The following is a 27,715-nucleotide window of genomic DNA, read 5'->3' as shown; positions in this document are numbered from 1 at the left end:
ATGCTCTTCTTCAGAGAGCTCTGTCTCCCTGGGAGTCAACTTGATGACGGACACCCAGCTTCAGGGAGACAAGTGAGCAATCTCTTATGTTAACTAAAGGAAGAGATGGCCAAGGAGCGACAGTAGAAGAGCTGGCATTCTTTATGGGTTTTTGGTTTGTTTTTTGTAAGAGCAATTGACTGTGACTTTATATATATATTGGTGTCTTATCTGCATGTGTATGTGCACCACATGTGTGCAGGCCGGTGAAGAAAGAAACATAGGAGTCTCTGGAATTGGACGTGTGTATGTTGTGAGCCACCATGTGAGTGCTTGGAACCAAACCTCCAACTTCTACACGAGCAACACATACTCTTAACTGCTAAGCTAATCTTTCCAGCCCCAAGATGACATTCTTTTAAGTTATCCAAATGAAAATAAATGACCAAAAGGAAACGAATAGAAGAAAAGTGAAATTGGTGAAACAGTCAAGTTATTGCTGATCCATTCACTATAGCAAAGGATTCGAATCGATCAGGTTATCCATCAACAGATGCATGGATACTGAAATTTATGCATATATGCATATATATATATAATGTACATGTATTACTCATTGATTCATATAGATATATGTATGAATACTACTTAGCTCTAAAGAAAAACAAAGTTAAACTTTTGTGGGAAAATTGGTGGATTTAGAATGTATAATAAGAATAAAGATCACACAATCTCAATAAGAAATAGACTGTATATTCTCCCTCACATGCAAAATCTAACTAATAATATATGTACATATGTAAACAAATGTATATGTGGGTACAGTATAACTAAAAAAGGAGAACAAGAAAGGCTAAGTATAAGGAGTTGAGGAAGGACTAGACACAGGTAAAGGCATGAGTTATGGAGAAGGATGTAAAGCTATTTGTTTTCCTAGTTCTAACTCCATCACGGAGTCTCTGGGTTGTGTTGGAGGTGCTAAGCTATATTCAATAGTGGAAGGGTAAAACTGAATTCCAAGCTTGACAGTTTCCATTTCAAATGCCAATGCTAACTGTATCAAAGCTCCTTGAGTTGTATAGACTTTGGATCTGGTTAATTTTGGTATGCACTGTTTCTAGTTAGTTGCAATTTTAATAATAAGTGTATAAAATCAAAAGGAAGAAGCAATAAGAATAAAACATCTACAAAACTGACTTTTGAGTCATTATCTTGCTGTGGTCCTGACCTCCTTGGGTAATTCACACACACACACACACACACACACACACACACACACACACACACGAACCCCATACACACAAGCACCTACATCTGCAGATACACACATACACACATATATCGACCTATTAAAAAGAATGTCCCGGTCACCCCCACTTTGTAAGTGAGCAAATAGAAGCATGGGAGTTAATGGGCCACAGCCATGTAAGTGTCCAGTGCTTGACCCAAGATTTGAGCACAGCTGATCTAACTAAACCAAGCTCTGTGCATCTAACCTCCAAGTAAAATCTCATCCAGTGATGAAAGAAGGAAAGAGAAAGAAATGTAAGTCACCAACAAAAGAAGAAAATTGTTCTGATCATGAATGTTCTCTTTGCAGTTGATGGGTTCAGAGACCTGAAAATCCAAAAGGCAATTATTCATATGCAGGATGTTGATGGAAAGAAGAGGTTAATTCACAACCAACTTGTCAGCCCCGGAGTGGTGGCACAGGTGAGTAACCACAAACAGGGGCAGGGCAGGGGGTGAAGACAGGGGAATCCAGAGGTCAAGGGAAACTTTGGCTGTCTATCAAGTTCTAGGCTTTCACCACCCTGGGATACATTAGCCCCTGGCTCCTTAAAAATGGGAAGTGGATTTGTAGGGAGAGGGGAGGAGTAGGGATAGGTGGGTGATGAGAGTTGGGGAGAGGTTACAGGAATCAATGTACTGACTACACAGGTGTGAAATTGTCAAAGAATAAATTCACTAACATTATTTAAATATAAACAAGCAAACAAACAATAAACAATTCGTGTCTAATGTATAAAAGACAAAGCTATCCTGCAAGGTCCTGGCCTTCAAGATTTACTAGAACCTCTATGTTCACCAACTGATGGATGAAGCAACTTAAAAGTTTAAGGGCTACATAATCTAGATGAGAGAGTACTGCCAGTTAACCCTAACTGGGCTACAAAAGGGGAAGTCTGAATAACTGTTACAAATATATACAGGATCGAACCCTGGTGTCAAAAATCATTATTGAAAAAATGTATCTGGCATATCAAATACAAATTACATTTCGTTATTTTAAAGCCTCAGTGATGCTGGGTGGGTAAGGGGAGTCTGAAGAGGAACACACTAAATTCATTATTGTAAAGTAAAGCCTCAAAGGGGAACACTTAATCCTTAAAATAGATTGAGGAATGCTTTGAGAAGTATACCAGGGGCTGCTAAGTAAAGGATTGGGAAACTACCACCTCAACCTCAGGAGACAAACTGATGAAACATCCCTGCACTCTCCAGCAGGGGTCGGGGATGGCTCAGTGGGTAAGGCCTGGGGACCTGAGTTCAGATCCCTAGCGCTGTGTAAGAGCTGGGTGCAGAAATGCACACTGTAAGCACCACGAGCGGAAGGGGACACAGGAGGCCCTCGAGGGCTCCAGCCTCTCTGAAACAGTGAGTTGCAGGCTCAGGGAGATACTGTATCTCAAAAAAATTAAGGTGGATGAGCGATTGAGGAAGACTGCCGTACATCAATCAGTCCCTCCCAACCAGTACGCAAAGAGACCAAACTTCTTGTTATCAGACAGAGATGTTTTTGACTGTTCATAAATAAACAAAAACATTTTAGCATCTTTCTGAAACAAGACATATAAAGAAGTTGAAAAGCAGAAAAAGCGACAAAGAAGCAGAAGCAGACAAATATTAAATGTTGATTGTGATGGTGATGGTTGAAAATAGAAACCAGGCCAAAAAAACCAGGAAAGAAGCATGAAATTAGCCTTAATGATACAAACTTAAATTGAGTGATATGAAAATGTGTGAATTTAATGTTGATTAAACTGAAGACTTAGTGTGAAAACAAAGTAGTCATCGGACATCACATATGGAAAAATACCTTATCAAAATACTTCATGTGCAAATGACAGAGATATACCAGAGGTAGGAAGTGCTAACCTCTATATATACTGGGCATCAAACAAGCATCAGGATGCGAGATTCGTTTGGTGATGTGGATTGGACACTGTGATGAGATATGGAAGGCAAGCATACGCATTTGCACTTATGAATATGTGTACATGTCTATATGTTAGACATTTTTACTTTGTGAGCAAAGATTATACAGCCATTTTCCATGGCCCATGTCACACTTAAATGATTCTGCTCATTATTTTACAAGAGGAAAAAAAGCAGTCCGTACCACATTTATAAAGAAGAGCTTAGATGGGGTTAGCCCACACTAGGCATAATGTTCCTATCAAAAGTCATAGGTTGCTAACCAAAAAATGCATTGTCAGGTACAAGATACTTCTTCACAAATTATTGATTAGGGATATCCCAGCGATCACCCCAAACAGAGCATGCTGTCATCGCTGCTTTTGTTTATCTACCAGAACTAATGATGAGACATTATTGCTAAAAACATCACATACTTTGGTCACAGCACATGAGAAAAATCAAGTTGGTGTTGGCCAACAAGCTTCCTCCCTGCTGACTAGCTTCCATAGTACCAGAAGGAACTGCACACGGTGCTTGGGGTAGGGGTGGGAATAATCAATGGCCTCACCCAGCTATGAACTCTGTGAGTCAGAATAAGGTCCAGCCTGACAAGATATGGCCAAGGCTGCAGTATCGGTACAAACGTTATAGAGGTAACCAGTGGCTTCCTGTTGGCAATGCAGGCCTGCTCCACTGGAGAAAATAAATGCCTATTACAGTGAATCTGGCCAAGAACTCATCTTATGGAGCTCAAATGTCCCAGGGCTGAACCTACTATGATTATCTTGCTAAATGGACATAGTATCAAAATCTCTTCTCAGGGCACATCTTCGTATACTAATGAAGTACTCATACCACATCAAACAGGTTTCTTTGCATTGCGGAAAGCGGTTAACTCGGAAACTGACAATAGGTCAAAGCGCAGAGAAAAAGTGTCAGGAGATTCCTCAGTCACAAATCACACGGAGGACCTCTATATCATACTGAGGCTTGGGGACTATAATGGAAGAGAGGGTGGACAAATTGTGGGAGGCAGGAGTTGGCAAGGACCAGAGCAAAACAGTGTTCTGGAAATTACAGGCTGCTGTCCTCAAGAACACACAGCAGCTGTGGCTGTCTGCATAAAACGTGTACAAAGTCAAGCCAGTCAACATTCCTGCACAGAGGGGAGGAGGCTCACTAACTTCCCCTTCTAACTGAGGAGTAATTGGCAGTCGACAGTTGCTAGAAGAGAAATAGCCAATTTCCTTTAAAGCTGTGGCCTCTGGTAGGTTGCCTACGCTCCAGTGGATAGCCTCGTGCCCATGAATTTACTGACTGCACAGATTGGACTTGGATTACAACAAAACAAGAAATTACATGAAGTTGGGAAGAGGCGGTGAGATGGGGGAGTGGATCTGGAAGATGGAGGGGACGTGGGGTGATCATAATCAAACAACGTCATATAAATGAATAAAAATATGGGAAAGACTTAGAAAGTCTCAGGGGCAACTTATTACTTAGCTCTATTATTTGTAGTGAAATAAGGACAGATATTAATTGGGTTTAGAATGCAGGAGGAAGGATGTAGGACACTGGGTGAGTTTAAAGTGATCTTGAGAAACCCTCACATTTCTCAAATGCTTAAAGCTTGAAACACAGTTGAAGACAACTGAACGCCTCACTGTTAAGAATAAAGAAGTTAGCTTAAAGAAAAGTAGCCATTGGGGGCTGGAGAGATGGCTCAGCAGTTAAGAACCCTGACTGCCCTTCCAGAGGTCCTGAGTTCAAATCCCAGCAACCACATGGTGGCTCAACCATCTGTGATAAGATCTGATGCCCTCTTCTGGTGTGTCTGAAAACAGCTACAGTGCACTTATATACATAAAATAAATAAATATTTAAAAAAGAAAAGTAACCACTAAGCTAAATATGAAGTTATCTATACAACTGATAAAAGTAAGTCCAAAGCTGATAATAGATCCATTAAACCAAAGTTAATAAGAAATGCTGAAATTTAGACTTAAGAATGGTAAATACACGATCTTAGTGTGAATTTAGAAAAGGAAAAAGTGAGGCTGGAGAGATGGCTTAGTGGTTAAGAGTTGGAATTGCTTTTACAAAGGACCTGAGTTCAGCCCCCAGAACTCACACTGGACAGCTCTCAAAGGCCTGCAACTTCAGTTCCAGAAGGTAGGACATCCTCTTCCAGATTTTGCAGATTCCTGCACTTACATGTGCATGTGAATAGAGTTTAAAAAAATTAAAAAAAAATCTCCCCTAAACCTCTAAAATTTTCAGAAGCGAGAATAGAATAAACAATAATTTTCTAGAAAAATGACTGAGGATTGAAGAAAACTTAAGTAGATAAACAATTTGGAAACACTGGAAAGCCCAATTTTGGGGGGTACTAGGAAGTCCAATTTTGGGGGACACTGGGAAGCCCAATTTGGGGGGGCACTGGCAGCCAAATTGGGTTGCATAGATTAATACATTAGGCCCCAACTGTTTGTAAAGAAATGAATTTGAAACCTTAAATGACAGTGTGTACCACACAATGTTATATATGTGCATACATATTTATTTGTATAAATCTTACATGAAACTATGTATACTTATGGAATATTTCTAATTTATTTTTAAGCTCAAACCTGCCTGCTTTTGAAAAAATAATCTCATGACGAGTAAACTCCAAAATAATCTGTAAGCTAAGCTTGCTTTTGACTATAAATGTAAAATTTTAATTGCCTAAAGTACAATTAAAAGGACCGTTTCAACAACCTCACTGAACTGATTTGACATTAGAATCTATCATACCACTTCACTAAAGGATAAGATTCATATTTTATGAAGGATAAAAAGGGATTTGATAAAAATCAATTGCACACGGGAGAATGTTATTTTAGTATAATGAGTGTATCTTTAGGCAGAGGCATACGTACCCATGGAATGGATTAAGTTGCTAGACACAAATGTTGCATGCCGAACACTATTTGCTACCTCTAAATTCTAGAAATGTAGCCCAGACTCTGTATTGTGTTTTTCAATTTAAAGGCACAGTATTCTATTTATTCCTTAAGAATTTCATGCACATATATAATGTATCTTGATCAGACATGCCCCCAATTCTAATCTTCCTATATCTCCCCAAAATCCCTTTCCCAAATTGATATCTTCTTTTTTTATAATTTGTGAAGTATAATTAATTAGTGATCCCTATGTGTGTGGATATAGAGCCATCCACTGAAACATGGACAACCTACCAGGAAGCACGCTCCAAAAGAAAACTGACTCTTTCTCCCCTCCAAGCCATCAACTCTCAGCATGGAGCTTGTGTTCCCATGCTGGAGCTATGCTGAATTGTTGAATGGTTTTATCTTCCGTGGGTCTTGGATAGGCAACCTTAGATACTTTGAATTCATGAGTACAATAGCTCTTTTATGTCTAAAAGACCCTGTTTCATCTCAGTCCTCCCTGAACTCTGGCTCTCACAGTCTTTCCACCTCTCTTTTGCAATGGATCCTGAGTCCTGAGGGGAAGCTATGTGATGTGGAAGTTTGAATAGGTGCGGCTCCCATGGACTCATGTGTTTGAATGCTGGCCCATAGGGAGTGGCGCTATTAGGAGTTTTGGTCTTGTTGGAATAGGTGTGGCCTTGTTGGAGGAAGTGGGTCGCTGTGGGAGAGGGCTTTGAAGTCTCCTGTGCTCAAGCTATGCCCAGTGTGGTACAGTTTCCTTCTTCGGCCTGCAGATCAAGATATAGAAATCTTAGCTCTAACCATGTTTGCCTGCAAGCTGCCAAGCTTCCCGCCATGATGGTAATGGACTAAATCTTTGCAAGAAGCCAGCCCTAATTAAATATTTTCCATTGGTCATAATGTCTCTTGACAGCAATAAAACCCGAACCAAGACAGGTGCACCACTTGAGAGATTCCTCTGTAATTTTTTTTTTAAACAAAGATGCAACTAATTCTTAAGAACACCCACTTATCTTAAAGAGCCCAGCTAAAAGCACAATTAACACCGAAATAAGAGTAGCTTTCTCTGTTGGATTCTGGGAAAACAGAGGAGGGTTTACTCTGAGCTATGCTAATTATCTCAACCCTGAAGACAAAAGAAGAAAGTATTTGAAAATAATACCTAACGTTGCTATTTTTTGAATTATCATCGTATTGTTCTGGCAAGCTTCAAAGAACTAAAGATCCTTCAAAATGAGTAAGAGCATTTAGTCAGTCTCTGGGTAAAAACTGGATACACAAAAATGAGTAACTTCCCCATATATTAGCAACAACTTGCTAGAAGAACAATGAAGAGAAAGTATTCAATTTACCACAGAGAAAATATAGATGTGTAGGAATAAACCAATCAAAACTTATTTAGAGCCTTTAATAAAGAAGATTTTAAAACCTCACAAAGGCATATAAAAGTGCATTTGAATAAATGGAGAGAAATAACATTCCCTTGGAAAGTAAGACTTAACATCATAAAGGTATCAATTAAATCATAAGTGATTTAAAATTTAGCCATCAACTTGTTTCAACACAGGCACCACTGTATAAAAAGTATATCTAGATAAGTCAATTTAGAGGACAAGAGAGAGAATTATGAAAACTAGTAACAAGGGCTGACTTTACCCGATATTAAAAATCCATCATCAAAAATCTATCACAAAGCTACAGGAATTAAAGTGATGTATTACAGGTTCAAACATAAGTGGCAAAGGTAGTCACGAAAGACAGTTTGCATAAGGGAGGTGGGGCTTTGCATTCCCGGTCATCCTTTATCTGTGCAGCACCTAAGAGTGGAACCCTCTGGGGCCGGCCCTGCCTTACCCATTCCTCTTTGTTGCTTTCACATGTTGCTTGGTTGTCTCATTTCTTTTGGTCACTTCAAGCACTTTCTCTGTGCTTTTGAACACCATATGCTGGTTCATTTACCTTGGGTACTTCTCACCCTCCTGACTCAGGAAAATCACAAATGCATTCAAGATCAAGCCCTTAACATTACCGCCCAAGATGCACCTCTCCTACTTAAAAAATACGCACCCCTGTCCTTAAACAGCTGTCATCAAAATTCTAACAGATAACAGACATGTATCTCAGATTTCTTAGCTACTGTGAACAATGCTTCAATAAACACAAGAGTTCAGAGTGCATGAAGAAAATGTCATGCCTTTAGATCATGGAATATTGTTAGACCATTAAAAAGAAAATCTTGTCCTTATGACAACATGCATAGACCTGGAAACTATGATGTAAGAGATGCACAGAAAGACGCATATCACTAGACCTCACTCAGAGACGGGGTCTAAAGATTTTGATCACATCCAAGTTGTGAAAAGAATGGCAGGTACTGTTACTCGGGCTGGGAGGAGTGAGAAGGAAGGAAGAATGAGAAAAGGCTAGTTGATCAGTAAAAGTTATAGTTAGATAAGGATATCACAGTTTGGATCTTAAATGTCTACCCAAGGCTACATGCTGAAGGCTTGATCCATAGGCAAGGACATGATAGAGAGCTCTTGAAAACATCAAAGGGCGGGTGTCACTGAAGAGAATTAGGGACACTTCCATAAGAGATGTACTGTTATCTCCCTTTCCTCTTTCTTTATTCAAACCACCGTGAGGGCAAATACTTTCCTATAGCACATGCTCCTGTCACGATATTCTTCACAACATGGTTCAGAAACAACAGAGGCACGGAAGTTTTCCTTCTTTGAGTTGACCGCCTCGAGCACTTCATCACAGCAACGGAAAGCTGAACACCATGTGGAGGAGCAAGCTCTGACTTGCTGTACAACTACAGCATGGCGACAGTCACTGAGGATGTACTGTATCTTTCAGAAACTAGAAGAAACAATTTTGAAGGTTTTCATCATCAGGGAATGATGTACGATGGGCTATAGTCCCAGCTCACAGGAGGTAGAGGCAGAAGGTTGCACTTTGAGTCAACCCAGGCTACATAGTGAGCCTCTACCAAAAAACGCAACAAACAAACCAAAAACATAAATGAGGGTATAAATATGTTTAACATAATTTAAATATTAAACAACAAAGTATGCATTAAATTACTATTCACTATTTGTTATTTTTAAAATTTATCAAAAATTTAAAGAAATTTTTAATGTTTGGGGGGATGGCATAGAGGTTTGCTGAGGGGGAAACTTGGAAGGGGGATACAACATTTGGAATGTAAATAAACCAAATAACCAATGAAAAAAAGAATTAAAAAAGAAATTTTAATTTTGTAATTTAAATAATTACGCAAATTATTTTGTGATCTGTGTAATTACAGAATAATTTGGCACCTTTCTTTGTCTCACCCTCCCATCTGTTCTATTAGGAAAGATTATGGACACACATTTAAGTTATCTTTAAAAAAGCTACTTCTTAGGGCTCCTCTGTCCTTCCCAACCTAAGCTCTGTGGCTTCAGTATAGACCACTGCAAGGCACTCCTCCCTGCTCTCTGCTCCCTTCCTCTCTGACCACCTCAATCCATCTTCTCTATGGCAGCCAATCCAGTTCTTCTATACATCATAACTACTTATGTCTTTTCTCTGCTCAGAACCCATTGATATCTTTCAGCCATAAATAGAATAAACATGCACAATGTCGCTTTAACCCACAAGGTTCTGTAATTCTGTCCCTGCTTCTAGTGATCAACTGATCACTGCTCAATAGCCAAAAATTAAAAAAAAATGCACCCAAATACATGCACACACATGTATGCACATACACATACCTGCACACACACATTTATTATAAATCTTACTTCACAAAAAAAAATATGTAGCACATGACTTTCAACTAGCAATGAGCTCTGCGGTATTTACTTTTCATTGTAAATTCCATATAATTAGTGAATTTCATAAGCTTCACTGTGTTCCCCAGACTTGTAATTTTAGTAAATTTATGGCTACAGTAAGTGAGGACAGTTCCTGGTTGACATGGTGCTTCATACTAGTGACTAAAGAAGAAAATGAAAACAATGGAAGAGCGTGCGGAACCTACCTTCTTCCTCAGGGATGTGAACAAGGCTTGGGGCCCAACTGGATACTAAGTAAAGATCATGCATTACTTACTTGGTTTGTTGCTGTGACTAATACAAAAGCAAATTAAGGCAGAAGGGCTTTCTTTTGGATGATAGTTTGAGGAAAAAGTCCATCGTGGCAGAGACGTCATGGCAGCTGGAACTAGAGGCAGCCGGTCACCTTGCACCTGCAGTCAGGAGGAAGATGGGAATAAAAGCTGATGTTCACTTGTGTTCTTTCTTTATTCAGTCTAGGACCCACACCAGGCCATGGAATGCTACCTCCTCCATTTAGGGTGAGTGTTCTTACCTCAAGTAACTTGATGTAGATAATTTCTCACAGTCAGGCCCTCAGATTTTCCCCACAAGGGTTCTACATCCCATTGAGTTAACAGTCAAGATTATGGGGGTTCAGAGTGCTGATCATCAGAGGCAAGAAGGAAGTCTGGTTCAGCACCACTCAGTAGTCAGTGTTGGCTCAAACTTCAAGAGCCTGACACCAAGGTGGTTTATTTTAGGCATATTTAAATACGGCATAGTTTTAGAAAACAATTTCCTTGTGATAATCAACTCAATTTTTTGTGCATAGTACAGCTTAAGGCTGTAGTGGGAAATACTAAAAAAAAGAAAGGAAGCACCATCCCATGCTAATGCCAGCTACTCTCTGGCCCCGGCGGTCTCCCTGCCTCTATGGTTAGCCCCATAGTGGGTCACTGCCATGCCCCATAAAACCACCCATCTCGCAGTTAGCTGTCACAAATCCCTGTAACCTGGAAAAATCAAAACTCTAAAGGCTTGTAATTTATCTATCAGATTTATATCAGTAAATTCTCAGCCCACAAAACATCCACACGATAAACTCAGAGCCAACTGATATTGATATAAACTGCCCACCTACATAAGACAAATTGTCCTGTAATTATCCACCCCTTATATAGATAGCTACCTGTGGCTATTTAAAGCCACATGGATCTGGGTCGTCCTTCTCTTCCTCCATCTTCCTTTCTTCTCCCTCTCTGTACTCCTGTCCCGTCTCTAAAATTCTCCGCCTTTCTTTTTCACAGCCCAATCACAGGCCTCAACCAGCATAAGGCATTGCTACATAAAAACTCTTTGTAAAGTATGTAAAGTCTATAAGGATGGGTTCTTTAGATTGAGTTCATGTGGTATCTTAAGGGTCTGGGAGAGGACCTGGTATAGTCTATCATACAGAGACTGCAAAGGTTACCAAGTTATTAACCACTTCTACTCCTGTTTGTCAAGTACATGTGACATCTCCCATAGAGATGGGTTCTTTTGACTGAGAAACAATACTCAAGATAAGGGTCTAGGGAGGAGGACTCAGATAAGCCTAAGAGTCTGGGAGAGCCTACCGATAGCACAGAGGTCAGCAGGCGATTAATCACATCTATTCCCAGCCTTCTGGGAAGAAAATAGGTTGTATATCTCTTCCTTTGAAGAGACAATCCTGTGTGTTTCCCTGGTATTTATCTGTGAGTACAAGATCTTCTGTACCCCCAACAAGATTATGTCCCAATTTTAGTGCTGGTCAGAACGGAAGAGCTAGGAGCATGACACAATATAATTCAATATAAACTATTTAACACATTCTTCATAACTTTAGATCTAGACCAGAGGTTCTCAACCATCCTCTTTAACGGTTTAATACAGAGTCTCATGTTGTGATAACCCCCAACTGTAAAATTACTTTGTTGCTACTTTGTAACTGTAATTTTGCTTCTGTTATAAATCGTAATGTAGACATCTGATATGTGACCAAAGGGGTCACAACCCACAGGTTAAAAGCCACTGGTCTAGACCTTCAACTAAACGAAGTCATTGTGCACTTTCAGAATTTGCTGCTTCCCATAGTTTATGTGTCTTCTCTGTGGGCTGCTGTCACTGGGTGCAGAGTCACGGAGCATGTGTGAGGTCATGTGGTGTGTCCACTATACACATGAAACCATTGCAGTCAGCTTCAACAAGCAAAGGCAATACTTAGATGTAGTGACAAGTTGTTTTCACCTTCGAGGATTGGTGCAGTGTACTTCATTTTAACATTATATAACTTGAGTTGTGATAATGACTATGTTTAACGACTGGATTCACAGTTTCTAAAAGCTCTTCATGTGTCTTTTCCAAGCAAGTGAGCACAGCTGCTGGGCTTCTGTTCCCATCACTTTTCCCTGTGCCTTTCCTGGCTCTGGTCATAATAGGCTTCTTGCTGTCCTTCAACCTATTGAGCAGCTTTGTCACTAACTGTTCCCACTAATACCCAGGAGCCTGGCACACTTGACCCTGCAGCCACATTACTCATCCCCTGCATGAAAGTTCCTGCTCTGAAAGTCATCCACCCCTACTTTCCCACACATAAGCACCAATTTAGAAAGACCTTGCACCTTTTTTGGGCTTCACGTGACTTGTTAATGTTGATGGCTTTTTGTCACTTTGCATGTTTTATTTGTTGATTTTGTGACTCCATCACTCTCTCCCCTGGAAATTAAATCTTATGTTGAAGGTCATTGCCTCTCATCACTGCTGTTTCCCAAACATTTGTTGTTAAGAAAACGAAAGAGTTAACTTAATACTATCAAAATTAGGACCTAGGGTATAAAAGGGTCTACAAGGAAAACCATTAAAAAGGACAAATGAACAATATCATGACTATATAGAGGCTCTTCTAAACCAACTAGTGAGTGAAAATGTTCAATAAAAACAAAATGTGACATATATGTCTCATGATATATGTAATATAAATAATGAAAAAGTGGGTGTTCAATGCCCATTGCCTTTCTCTAGAAGAATATAGAAATAATAAGACAAAAAGGAGATATACATACATGTGACATGGATATATATGACATAAGTAATGAGAAAAAGTTTTGTTGCAGTACCAATTGGTTTTCTAAAGAAAACATACAAAATAAACCGATAGATTTCTATATAGTTTTCCAGCAAGCTATTCACAAACAGAAATATGTCAACAATCTGTCATTGGCACAGTAATTTTTATGCATTGTGGACCAAAATATAAACAAAGCCAACCATTCGGAAAATTCTGAGTTTCAAAATACAGAGTTCCCAAGCTCTCTGATCCAGTATTTTTACTGCTATAACTTTGCACTGATGATACAATCAAATTTGTTTAAAAGGGGACTTACTGGTTTTTAAAATACCAAAGCTTGAGAAGAATAAAACAAATAGAAGAAGAAGAAAGAGAGAGAAGAAGATGGAAAACAGAAACTAGAAAACTAATCTGCGGTAATTTTATAAAATGGAGTTTGATACAGATATAAAACAAATATAATATCGACAGCCTGGAGATGCCCTAGTGTTATGATGTGCCTATCACCCCATAAGTTTATGTGTTTAAATATTTGGTCCCCAGCTGGTAGTAGTGTTTTGGGAGGTTGTAAAACTTTTGGATAGGCGCCCAGCTGGCATATGTAGAGACATGGCCAGTGGGTTATAGCCATCCTAAATTCTGGTCCAAGCTCTCTGCTTTCTGACTGCCAATACAGTGTAACCAATTGCTTCATACTCCTATTGTGGCTGCTTTTTTCCTGTCAGGAAGCACTGAAACTTCTTAAACCAGAAACAAAAAATAAGTTCTGCTTTCCTCATGCCACATTCAGGTATTCTGTTATAGAAGTAAATTTCTTTTTAAAGTATTTAATAAAAAGTGGTACCAGCTCCCCCGCCTCTCTTGCATGCGTGCGCGTGCGCGCGCGCGCGCACACACACACACACACACACACACACACACACACACACCTACCTGTCTCCTTCACACAGTTATTAAAAAAAATGGTACCAGAAGTACACCACTTATAAATGGTGTCATCACCACGACAAACTGAAAAGCATGATTCTTGGATGCTTGAAACTTACTTGTGGGAGAAATGTGAAAGACTATGCATCTGTAGGTTGTAGCTACTATGAAAGGCTCAAATCAGAGTTTACAGAGGTCATTAAAGGTATACATTAAAAACTGGGCTGGGGAGATGTGGGACACAAGAACTCTTCTAGGAATCAGACTAACAGACATTTGTGGTGCATTCTGGCAAAGCATCTAGCTAGGTTCTGCCTGTGTTAACTTTGCTTAGAGGGACATGAACAAATGTCTATTCACTTCAGATTTGGGCACCAATGAGATATCTAAAAAATTATTCCATCTAAATCCAACTTAGTGGAAAAATTTGTTTATTCAGTTTATTTACAGAACTATGAGTGAAGGGTTGCTAACAAAATTGAACCTCTCATTCTCTCTCTCTCTCTCTCTCTCTCTCTCTCTCTCTCTCTCTCTCTCTCTCATACACACACACACACACACACACACACACACACACACACACTAGCACCTCATAAGACCACATACAGCTTGGGCAGAATTATACACAGCAGAAATAAACGAGTGGTTGTCATTTCAGGAGGGAGTCTAATGGTTCTTGTATTCCAGATGAGACAGAATGTCAACAAACCCATGCACGTGAAGGCCTACCTAGGGCAGGTTGTCATAGCTGCTCTACCACCTTAAGATGGTAACAGCCATGTTATCCTGAGAGAAAAAGTACTCCCCAATACCACAGCCTGAAATCTGGTGGTGCTACATTCAAAATGAATTTGCAAATTTGCGTGGCCAAGGACATCCCAAGACATTATTAAAATCCAGGTTGGGGCATGGTCACTGCTCATGACCTTAGTCAGACTTACAGTAGTAAAAGAGAGAGGAGTTAGAGGAACAAGGATTAGGAGAAGGAAAGAGGATGATGGAGGGGAGAAGGGGAAGAATGAGATAAAGATAGAAGAAAGCGAAGCTGAATGGTTTTAAATGGTTACTTTGCCAAGAAAAGGAGCCCAGTTGAGTTGAAACATGGTGGCTAAGGAGATAAGAACAAAAAAATTATGAGTGAAAAGATTAACATGGTGAAGAGAAACTTCACACTCTGCCATGGGACAATGGAAATGGAGCCTGAAGAGTCCAGTACCACATCATCTATCCAAGTCTCCAGGTTGTTGAAATGCAAATTAACTTGAAGGAGAATAGCTGAGTAGACGCAGCCTCCACACGGCTTCTCTACTCCAAACTGGACACCTTTGGAAAGGGTTCCCATGGTTCAGCTATGTAAGCACTAGGATGCTAAAATTATGGCCCAAGAGGGGTAAGCTGCCTCCCAAGTTGCCAGCATAATTTGGTGGCATCATCCACAAGGTGTTGATTTTTCAGGCAGGCAGAATGCAAGAATGAGGGCTTCCCGGGGGCTTGTGTCAAGGCTCCAGAAAGCTACTGGGATTGAGACAAATTCATTACATGGACCTTCTTGCTGACTATACATGGAACAATAAAGGAGAATCCTGTGTTGTGATGGACACAGGATTGCAAACACATAGGACATTTTCTATGGAAAGCTGCAGGTACTAAGAGGAGTTGGCATAGAGAGATCTATGGGCCCCAGGCAATAGATCGGCAGGGGCAGACTCAAATCTGTTGGGGTTCTGAATGGTATTACCATGTGTCCCACCAAGATGACAGACTTTGGAGCTACAGGGTTATGTATTCGTCCACTAGGTTTTCATCTTGATGTGTGCGGCTTTTCTCTTCCTATGCTCTCATTCCTCTCTTTTGGTCAGGAATATCCACTCTGTGCCATTTTATGTAATTTGATTTTTGTTGTTGTTTTTGTTTGTCTGTGTGTTGGTTGTGTTGTGTTTTCCATTTTTGTTGTTTGTCTTATAGAGGCTTACTATAAGAGGTTGCCTTGTTTCTTAGAAGAGACTCTGGACCTCCAGCTTTTGAACAGTGCTGTAAATGTAAGACCACAGGGACTTTGAAGTTAGACTAAATGCATTTTTCATTATAAGGTGGCCATATGCCTATGCGAGTTAGGAATAAATCTTGTTGATAGTTTAAGTGTGAATGGTTTCCCTGAGTTTAAATACTTAGTCCAGAGCTGGTGGTTCTGTTTTGGAAGTTATAGAAGCCTAAAGAGGTGAAACTTAGTTGTAAGGCCTTGGGGCATGGGCAAAAGCCTAAAGGTGACCTTGTTTTGGCCCAAATGTTCTCTTTCCAGACTGCCTACAAGAAGTCATTAGCTGCCTCATGCTCTTGCTGCTCTAATCAAAAGCCACTCCCACTTTCCTGGCTTCCCCAAGTGTAATGGACTTCACTTTCTCAAACCATGAGCCAAAATAAATCTTTCCCTCTTTAAGTTGATTCTTTGGAGTAAATTATTATAAAAGCAAGAAAAATTAAGCAATACACCTATCAAATAAACATGTCCACCCAGAGAGACAATCTTGGAGTGTCTTCTGGGGAGTTAGTGTGGGTAAGACTCCTCTTATAGTCTCAGTCATGTGACCTGAGTAACATGATTCAGGCTACCTCTCTAGTTGACCAGAGTGTCTTTGCCTCACAACTAGGGCAGCCTCAAACTTTTTATCTGGTTTGATCCTAGCCACGGGCCCAGGAATAACCAGTGCAGATTCTACTGAATTTTTAATCAGGATGCTAATATAGTGTGCTAATGATCAAAAGCTCAGAGGGCATTTTTTTTTAAATGTCAGAGAACTTGACAGAATGAGTATAAAGAATGTCAGAAGGTGAGAATGAGGCAGAGTCATGAGTCAGGGGCAGTGACAATAGCTCAAAGGTATAATTGGGCCATCTGCTGTGATACTGCACAGGAGCCTGGTTCCCTGTGGTTTGTGCAAAGCTAAGAGAGGAGTCATCTAGTTGGGCTGAGTGCTTTCTAAGAAAGGTCCAGAAAATGCAGGCAGACCCTTCCCCAGAACAGAGCAAGCTATTCACAGCAAGAGGCCTAGAGTAGAATTTCTTGAGCACCCCTGTAGTTAAGGTTCGCTTCCTAAGCATCTTACCTATGACTAAGGCACCTTGCACTCAGTGAGAGCTTAAGCCCATGAGAGTTGTCTGAACTCTAAGATCATCAGAGATTGGGAAGTTGCCAAAGATGTGGGGGAGAAAAGAAGTGCATTCAAAGGGAGTATATTCAGATACTGCCTGTGAAATTTAAGAACCAAGAAATAGCCATAAAGCTCTGCAGGAGTGGTCAGTTCCGTTATGGGGACTAGTATGGATATGCACCACAGAACTAAAACCAACTGTCAATATAGAGATCTCCACTACAGAAGATATTCACATTTGGGTAAAGACCACACAGGAAATGGAGATCTGTGTCTGTTGACATTTGAAGACCAGCTCTGGGCTTAGCAGAGAATGCAAACCCAACAGAGTTCCTCAAAACAAACAAATAAACAACAACAACAAAACAGGAGTGGCGTAGTGTATAGAATAGGCTCTTAATTACATAAGAAACAAGAGCTGTGAATTACCATTTTTTCCAGATGTCAATAATGACAGTTAAGAGGAAGATGAAAACAGGAGGAAGATCTTTGAGGAACTTTGTCATGAAGTTAGTGAAAAAAAAAACCTTCCCCCTACTCAGTCACATGGGGCACCCCAAGAGCTTTCCCAGAGAGAATCTTCAGGCAAAGTCCTCAGAAACTAGAGCATATGTAGTTACTTTGGGGGCCTTGGAACTCTGTGGCCAGATGCTGATTTCAGCCAACAAGATATTTCTTTTGTGAGGAATCAAGAAACTAAAATCATCACCATAGCTCTAATTTCAAGTGACTCTCACATTGACTGAGTTCAGGCCTCCAGACCTCACTGTTTTTTTTTTTTTTGGCTTGACTTTCTATAGATGACTGCGGTTGGCTTCCATGTATCTGTGTCTGAATGTGTGCTGTCTTAAGTACACAGCATCTGAGAGTGGTGTAGCAGAGGCAGATTTCCCTGTCCTGTCATTCTGTCTCCCTTTCAGCTCTTTACCATGTCACACATCCTCTGGAGTGACCAGGCCAAACTTCCCTAAGGACTTTGGAGACATTTTCTTTTCTCCTGAAAAGCAAAAATTCTTCCCCATGTCCTCTCATCTCCAACAAATGTAGGTGAACTCCGCTCCCTATGAGCCTCTCACTGTGCTGGATGAAGGACAGATATTCTTTGGCAGACAGGACATTGCTTCTTGCTTTCCCTAGAGTCCCCTCTACTATCTTCTCTGCTTGCCACAGAGATGACATCAAGCTGGAGAGGAGTTCAACTCAAGGAATGCAATGGTTTTAACAGAGTCAGAGAAGATGTGGTTGGCAACAGCATCATTCCACATTTATGCTATAAAACTTCAAAGCATAAATTGAACATGAGCAGGAAATAAATTATTGTTCATATTTTCCTTCACACTCTGCAGGAGATATTCATCTGTGGGCAATAAAAACAAAGCAGAAAACGGCCTTTCTGGGTCCCGAGAAGCCAGCATCAGGAGGCACTATCAAGAGTGATGACTTAACCAGCCTTAAATAAAGGCATTAGGGGCTGTCAGAGTCAGGAAGCTGAGCATTGTCTCCATGCAAACTGACTGAGAGAGAGGGGACTGTGTGGACAGTCACATGATCACAGCTGTTTCTCTGGTAAGGCATTAGAGTAAACAGACACTGTGAATTCAGCCTTATAGAGAGTGACCAGGAACAAAAGAAGATCGTTCATGAACTCAAGTGGCCACAAAACTCACCTGGACACTCCAGAGATCCCTCACATGCAATAGGCAGGAAGCAAGCAGGGATGTGAATGCTTCTTCTTTATCCACATCTAAATCTACAATAGCCACTCATGTCTAGACCTTGCACATGAGCCTATGAATTTTGTGAAATATGCATTAGCCAAGTTATTATATAGACAGTGTTTGATTAGATGCCTGAATACCCAGGAGAAAACCCAGGTGCTATCTTTTGATTGGAGGTGGGGAATTGTGTACAAGTGGCTGATGAGAATGTGCTCTTGAGAAGAAGCCTGGTAAAAGAGTTAGGGACATAGAAATAGGATGATAAAAATGTGGGACTTTAGAGATTGTTGCAAGAGAGGATCCTGTTCTTGGTACCAAATATATAAACTATAGTATAGTATATTTAATTTAAAAATTGTAAAAAAGAAGTTCTTTATCGTATTTATCTATGTGTGTGTATACACATGAGGAAGTCAGGAAAACTTTCAGGAATAGGGTTTCTTCTTTTACCATGTGGATTCTGGTGATCAAACTCAGGTTGCTAGGCTTGGCAACAAGAATCTTGACAAGAATTGCATCCCTCCAGTCTGCTGGAGTTCAGGAATCACAACACAAACCATAAGAACCCTGATCTCAGCATAGTTTATTGATTGTGCACCCCAAAACTGACCTATCAGGACCCCAAGGAGTTCAGGAATCACAACACAAACCATAAGAACCCTGATCTCAACATAGTTTATTGATTGTGTACCCCAAAACTGACCTATCAGGACCCCAAGGGTATGCATTCAATAAACTACTCTTACTTAACCGAGATCGGTGTTGATATGGATTTTGCGGTGATGCCTAAACTACAACATTTGGTGCGTTGGTCAGGAATGCCCCTTACCCTCAAGTACCTCTCCATTATTGCTAGTGAACGCCACCAAGCTGGTCATTTCCCTGAGGAGGTATGTTTCCTGTACCTTCACACTTCTTTTTCTTGGTTTGGTCTTGTTTCTGGTTTGGTGTAGGCTTTGGGAGACCCAAGAAGAGAGCTGAATGCAGCAAAAGTTCCTAGGGTCACATGAGGTCAGGAGCTGCCCTGCTTCCTCTCTGGTTCCCACTGGGAGAATGCCTGGTTCTGGTTCTGGGTCCCTTTGATAGGACATCCATTCTCTTCCCTCTCCCCTGCTCCCCCTCCCTCCAACTCAATTAGTTTGTAGTTTCGGATTGTTGCTTGGTTGTTGCTGTGTGTTTCATATTAAAAAAGAAAAAAAAATAATGGTTAGGAGTTTGTCTTCTGGCTGTTCACTCCTTGGTTTAGTTTTAATTCATTTCATGCAGTTGAATTGAAACAACAGAGACTGATAAACTGGTGCCCCTCCCTTAACTGCTGGAGAAGCTCTGTCCCCTGCCTGGATCAAGCTGACAGCAAGCCAAGGGCAGCAGCAGTTTCTCAGCTTCTCTGCTAAGAAAGCTGATGGCTTGTTCTGCTACAAAATCTATGTGCCCATGAGAATTGCATCCAACAGGTAGCAAGGTGCTCCTCCCTTGAAATTAAAATTTTGTCTGTGTGTTTTAAATGTACAAATGTATGAGGCTGACTATGTATTTATTTCTGACTGGTCTTAAATATATATGTTTACAATGTTCTTCATGTGCTGGTTTTAAAATATTGGCTTGTAAGTTATGATGTATGGTAAAACCTGTAACATTGGTAACAGAAAGTTGGCTTAAAAACATATAACTCAGGGTTAAAGCCATTCTGGGTAACAGCACACGGCATGAACCAACCCAAGGAAAGAGATCTCTAAAGATAATTTTAAATTGGGATAATATTTTTATATAATTCCTGTCCTAAAAAACCAGACTTCTAAAAGGTAGGATTTTAAAATGTTTCTTTAATGGGTTATTAAAGCTGCACCTTCATATGTTTGTGTACAAGAACTTTTCTTGCTGGCAACCAAACTTTCTAACATCAAAATAATGCACTTGGTATTGATTTTAGAGACACTGGAATATTTAAACTGATAAATATTGGTTTTGTCTTCTAAAAATTATGGTTATGCTCTATGACTTCACTCTTTAATAGGTACTTTACTTTGCTATTGCAAAAGCAACCTTTAAAAATTATAGTTAAATATATAAAGCCATGGGACATTTTCAAAGTTGTTGAATGTTTTATTTGAATGTCTCTATTAATATGTGATAGTTACAATGACGGAGGAAATTTTAATGAATGTAACATAATAATGATAGAAACTATAATGAATTTAGAAATAATAATGGACCTCAGTAATCGAATCATGGACCCATGAAGGAGGGACAATTATGATGAGGAAATCTCAGATGTTCCCTGCTCTTATAGCTCTGGATCTGAGGGTGAAAATAGGAAGTTTTTATTAAAAATGAAACTGTTTATTAATGCAATATGATGTCAATTAGATATACATTGCTGAAGGTTGTTTTATCAATCTGTCATAGCTTTTTTCTTTTTCCTTTTCTTTAAAGAGGTAAAGCATGCCGAGCAGACCTTGGGCACTGGCACCCAGTCCCACAACACCGAGAGGGAGCCCGACTTCCAGGTGCTCTGAAACACCCAGAAAAATAGGATCACAGAGGAAGTTTGATTCCCAGGATATCAGACACAACCAGGAGCACTGGAGCTCTGATACATGCAAGATCACAGTTGAGGCCATAGCATCTTTTTAATACACAGCATAACTGGGATCCCCACAGGAACCAGGGAAACTCAAACCCTGCCCAGCAATAGGTACAGGTTCTTTCCAGCTTGCACCTGTGCCTGGAGCAAACCCAGTGCTCTGGTTCCCACCCACTCCTGCAACGCCCTGAGAAAGATGGACTCTCAGGAGCTCTGACACTCCCAGGATCTCAGCATCACAGGATACCAGAATTGCAGGATCACAGAGACAGCTGGACTCTGAGAAGTTCTGACACAACTATGATCACAGGAGGGACAGTCTCCATTCAGAGACAGCAAGGACAGGTAGCACTAGAGATAACCAGATGGCAAGAGGGCACAAGCACAAGAATAAAAGCAACAGAAACCAAGGATACTTGGCATCATTAGAACGCAGTTCTCCCACCACAGCAAGTCCTGGATAAGCAACCCATCACAGAAGAAAAGCAAGATTCAGATTTAAAATTCACATCTCATGATGATGATAGGGGACTTTAGGAAGGACATAAATAACTCCCTTAAAGAAATACAGGAGAACACAGGTAAGCAGGTAAAAGCCCTTAAAGAGGAAACACAAAAATCCCTTAAAGAATTATAGGAAAACACAATGAAACAGGTGAAGGAATTGAACAAGAACATCCAGGGTCAAAAAATGGAAAATAGAAACAACAAAGAAATCACAAAGGGAGAAAACTGTGGAGATAGAAAACCTAGGAAAGAAATTAGGAGTCATAGATGCAAGCATCACCAAGAGAATACAGGAGATAGAAGAGCGAATTTCAGGTGCAGAAGATGCCATAGAAAATATTGACACAACAGTCAAAGAAAATGTAGTATGCAAAAAAAGTCCTAACCCAATACATCCAGGAAATCTAGGACAAAATGAGAACAACAAAATTAAGGCTAATAGGTATAGAAGAGAACAGAGATTCCCAACTTAAAGGGCCAGTAAATATCTTCAAAAAATTATAAAAAACAACAAAAAAAAACAAAAACAAACAAACAAAAAACTTCCCTAACCTAAAGAAAGAGATGCCCATGAACTTACAATAAGCCTACAGAACTCCAAATAGACTGGACCAGAAAAGAAACTCCTTCTATCATATAATAATCAAAACACCAAATGTACAAAACAAAGAAAATATTAAAAGCAGTAAGGGGAAAAGGTCAAGTAACATATAAAGGCAGACATATCAGAATTACACCTGACTTCTCACCAGAAATTATAAAAGCCAGAAGATCCTGGGGAGATGTCATTCAGACCCTAAGAGAACACAAATGCCAACCCAGGCTACTATATCCAGCAAAACTCTCAATTAACGTAGATGGATAAACCAAAATATTCCATGATAAAAACAAATATACATAATATCTTTCCACAAATCAAGCCATACAAAGGATAGTAGAAAGAAAATTCCAACACAAGGAGGGAAACTACACCCTAGAAAAAGCAAGAAAGTAATATTTTTTCAACAAACCCAAAAGAAGATAGCCATCCAAAATAATTCCACCTCTACCAACAAAAATAGCAGGAAGCAACTTTTCCTTAATGTCTCATAACATCAATGGACTCAATTCTCCAATAAAAAGACACAGATTAACTGAATGGATACATAAACAGGACCAAACATTTTGCTGCATACAGGAAACACACCTCAGTGAAAAAGACAGACACTACCTCAGAGTAAAAGGCTGGAAAATTTTTTCCAAGCAAATGGTCCAAAGAAACAAGCTGGAGTAGCCATTCTACTATTGAATAAAATTGACTTTCAGCCAAAAGTTATCAAAATAGATAAGGAAGGACACTTCATACTCATCAAAGGAAAAGTCTACCAAGACGAACTCTCAATTCTGAACACCTATGCTCCAAATGCAAGGGCACCCACATTCATAAAAGAAACTTTACTAAAGCTCAAGGCACACATTGCACCTCACATAATAACAGTGGAAGACTTTAACGCCCCACTCTCATCAATGGACAGATCATGGAAACAGAAATTAAACAGAGACACAGTGAAACTAACAGAAGTTATGAACCAAGTGGATTTAACAGATATCTATAGAACATTTCATCCTAAAACAAAGAATATACTTTCTTCTCAGCACCTCATGGTACCTCCTTCAAAACTGACCATATAATCAGTCACAAAACAGGCTTCAACAGATACAAGAATATTGAAATAATCCTGAGCATTCTATCAGATCACCACAGACTAAGGCTGGTCTTCAATACAGAAAGCCTAAATACACATGGAAGCTGAAAAATGCTCTACTTAATGATAACTTGGTCTGGGAAGGCATAAAGAAAGAAATTAAAGACATTTTAGAATTTAATGAAAATGAAGGCACAACATACAAAAACTTATGGGACACAATGAAAGCAGTGCCAAGAGGAAAACTCATAGCCCTGAGTGCCTCCAAAAAGAAACTGGAAAGAGCATACACTAGCACCTTGTCAACACACCTGAAAGCTCTAGGACAAAAAGAAGCAAATACCTCCAAGAGTAGATGGCAGGAAATAATCAAACTCAGGGCTGAAATCAACCAAGTAGAAACAAAAAGAACTATACCAAGAATCAACAAAACCAAGAGCTGGTTCTTTGAGAAAATCAACAAGATAGATAAACCCTTAGCCAGACTAACCAGAGGGCACAGAGACAGTTTCCAAATTAACAAATCAGAAATGAAAAGGAAACATAACAATAGAACTGAGGGAATTCAAAAAACTATCAGATCCTACTACAAAAACCTATGTTCAACAGAACTGGAAAATCTGGATCAAATGGACAAATTTCTGGACAGATATTAAGTACCAAAGTTAAATCAGGATCAGATAAACCATCTAAAAAGTTCCATAACTCCTAAAGGAAGAGAAGCAGTCATTAAAAGTCCCCCAACCAAAATAAACAAAAGAAAAAAAAAAGAAGCCCACGACTAAATAGATTTAGTGCACAATTCTATCAGTCCTTCATAGAAAACCTAATGCCAATACTCTCCACACTATTCCACAAAATAGAAACAGAAGGAACACCACCCAATTTGTTTTATGAAGCCACAATCACAGTTACACCTAAACCACACAAATACCATACAAAGAAAGAGAACTTCAAACCAATTTTCCTTATGAATATCAATGCCAAAATTCTGAATAAAATTCTCGAAAACCCAATCCAAAAACACTTCCCAATGATCATCCATCATGATCAAGTAGGCTTCATCCCAGAGATGCAGGGGTGGTTCAATAGATAGAAATCCATCAACATAATCCACTATATAATCAAATTCAAAGAAAAAACGTGATTATCTTATTAGATACTGAGAAATCATTGGACAAAATCCAACACCTCTTCATTGTAAAAGTCATGGAAAGATCAGGAATTCCAGGCCCATACCTAAACATAGTAAAAGCCATATACAGCAAACCAGTAGCCAACATTAAACTAAATGGAGAGAAACTTGAAACAATCCCACTAAAAGCAGGGACTAGACAAGGCTGCCCACTCTCCCCCTACCTATTCAATATGGTACTAGAAGTCCTAGCCAGACCAATTAGCCAACCAAAGGTGGTCAAAGGGATGCAAATCAGAAAGGAAGACATCAAAATATCACTATTTGTAGAAGGTATGTATACTTAAGTGACTCGAAATAATTACATCAGAGAACTCCTACAGCTGAAAGAAACTTCAACAAAGTGGCTGGGTATAATCTTAACTCAAACAAATCAGTAGCCTTCCTCTTCTCAAAGGATAAATAAGTTGAGAAAGAAAGTAGGGAAACAGCACCCTTCACAATAGTCACAAATAATATAAAATACCTTGGTATGACTCTAACCAAGCAAGTGAAAGATCTATATGACAAGAACTTCAAGTCTCTGAAGAAAGAAATCAAAGATCTCTGAAGATGGAAAGATCTCTTATGTTCATGTATGAGCAGGATTAATAGTGTAAAAATGGCCATCTTGCTGAAAGCAATCTACAGATTCAATGCAATTCCCACCAAAATTCCAACTCAATTCATCATTGAGTTAGAAAGAACAATTTGCAAATTCAATAATTTGGAATAACAAAAAACCCAGGATAGTGAAAACTATTCTCAACCATTACAGAACTTCTGGGGGAATCACCATCCCTAACCTTAAGCTGCGTTACAGAGCAATAGTCATAAAAACTGTATGGTATTGGTACAGAGACTGGCAGGTAGATCAGTGGAACAGAACTGAAGACCCAGAAACGAACCCACACACCTATAATCACTTGATTTTTGACAAAGGAGCTAAAAACATCCAATAGAAAAAAAGATACCATTTTCAAAAATTGGTGCTGGTTCAACTGGAGATCAGCATGTAGAAGAATGCAAATCAATCCATTCTTATCACCCTGTACAAAGTTCAAGTCCAAGTGGATCAAGGACCTCCACATCAAACCAGATATACTCAAACTAATAGAAGAAAAAGTGGGGAAGAGTCTCAAACACATGGGCACTTGGGAAAATTTCCTGAACAAAACACCAATGGCTTATGCTCTAAGATCAAGAATCAACAAACGGGATCTCATAAAACTACAAAACTTCTGTAAGGCAAAGGACACTGTGGTTAGGACAAAACAGCAACCAACAGATCTTTACCAATCCTACATCCAATCAAGGGCTAATATCCAAGATTTACAAGAAACTCAAATAGTTAAACTCCAAAGACCCAAATAACCCTATTAAAAATGAGGTACAGAGCTAAACAAAACATTCTCAGCTGAGAAATATCGAATGGCCAAAAAGCACCTAAAGAAATGTTCAACATCCTTAGTCATCAGGGAAATGCAAATCAAAACAACCCTGGGATTCCACCTCACACCAGTCAGAATGGCTAAGATCAAAAACTCAGGTTACAGCAGATGCTGGCGAGGATGTGGAGAAAGAGGAACACTCCTCCATTGTTGGTGGGAATGCAGACTGGTACAACCATTCTGGAAATCAGTCTGGAGGTTCCTCAGAAAATTGAACACACCTGAGGACTCAGCTACACCTCCCCTGGGCATATACCCAAAGATGTTCCAGCATACAACAAAGACACATGCTCCACTATGTTCATAGCAGCCTTAATTATGATAGTCAGAAGTTGGAAAGAATCCAGATGTCCTTAACAGAGGAATGGATACAGAAAATGTGGTACATTTACACAAAGGAGTACTCAGCTATTAAAAGCAATGTCTAAATGAAATTCTTGGGCAAATGGATGGAACTAGAAAATATCATCCTGAGTGAGGTAACCCAATCACAGAAAAACACACATGGTATGCACTCACTGGTAAGTGGATATTAGCCCAAAATTTGGAACACCCATAATACAATTATAGACCCCATGAAGCTCAAGAAGGAAGACCAAAGTGTGGATGCTTCTGTCCTTTTTACAAGAGAGAACAAAATACTCATGGGAGGAAACATGGAGACAAAGTGTGGAGCAGAGACTGACGGAGAGACCTTCCAGAGACTGCCCCATCTGGGGATCCATCCCACATACAGTCACCAAACCTAGATGCTATTGTAATGCCAACAAGTGCATGCTGCAGGAGCCTGATATAGCTGTCTCCTGAGAGGCTCTGCCAGAGCCTGACAAATACAGAGGCGGATGCTTGCACCCAACCATTGGACAGAGAACGGGGTCCCCAATGGAGGAGGTAGAGAAAGGGATGAAGGAGCTGAAGGGGTTTGCAACCCCACAGGAAGAACAACAATACCAGCCAACCAGACACCCCACAGCTCCCAAGGACTAAACCAGCAACAAGAGTACACATGGAGCAACCTATGGCTCCAGCTACACATGTAGCAGAGGAAGGCCTTTCAGGGCATCAGTGGGAGGAGAGGCCCTTGGTCCTGTGAAGACCATAGTGTAAGGGAATGACAGGGCAGGGTGGCAGGAAGGAGTGGGTTGGGAAGGAAGAAGTGTGGGGCAGAGCACTCTCATAAAAGCAGGGGGAGGGCAGATGGGATAGGGGGTTTCTAAAAGGGTTAACATTTGAAATGTAAATAAAATATCCAATAAAAAAAAGAGTCAAAGCATTAAAAAGGTTAAGAATAACTCTCTTGACCCCAACCCCCTTCCTTTCAGTCTGCCTGAGCTCCAGCAAGGTTCCAGTAGCCTCCTCCTTGCAGTCCAAGGAGCAGGTAACAGTTTTCTCAGCCCAGGCCCTGGCCACTTTCCCTAACTTGTTAGCTTTTTCCTGTCCTGATACTGCCTTCAGCTTAAACTAATCATACAGGAAAATTGTCATGTTC

At 40.0% G+C, this 27,715-nt stretch overlaps 1 long non-coding RNA gene across 1 annotated transcript; it reads left to right on the top strand.

The window, feature by feature from the left end:
* The first annotated feature begins 1,578 nt into the window (after positions 1 to 1,578).
* LOC134480095 (uncharacterized) lies at positions 1,579 to 27,336 on the top strand. The gene is made up of 3 exons (XR_010054263.1): positions 1,579 to 1,692; positions 10,437 to 10,482; positions 21,259 to 27,336. It is a non-coding gene; the product is annotated as an uncharacterized LOC134480095 (long non-coding RNA).
* The last annotated feature ends 379 nt before the right edge of the window (positions 27,337 to 27,715 follow it).

The sequence above is a fragment of the Rattus norvegicus genome, chromosome 8, assembly GCF_036323735.1.
Source record: "Rattus norvegicus strain BN/NHsdMcwi chromosome 8, GRCr8, whole genome shotgun sequence".
Taxonomy (NCBI): Eukaryota; Metazoa; Chordata; class Mammalia; order Rodentia; family Muridae; genus Rattus; species Rattus norvegicus.
This window is presented reverse-complemented; position numbering and strand designations above follow the sequence as displayed.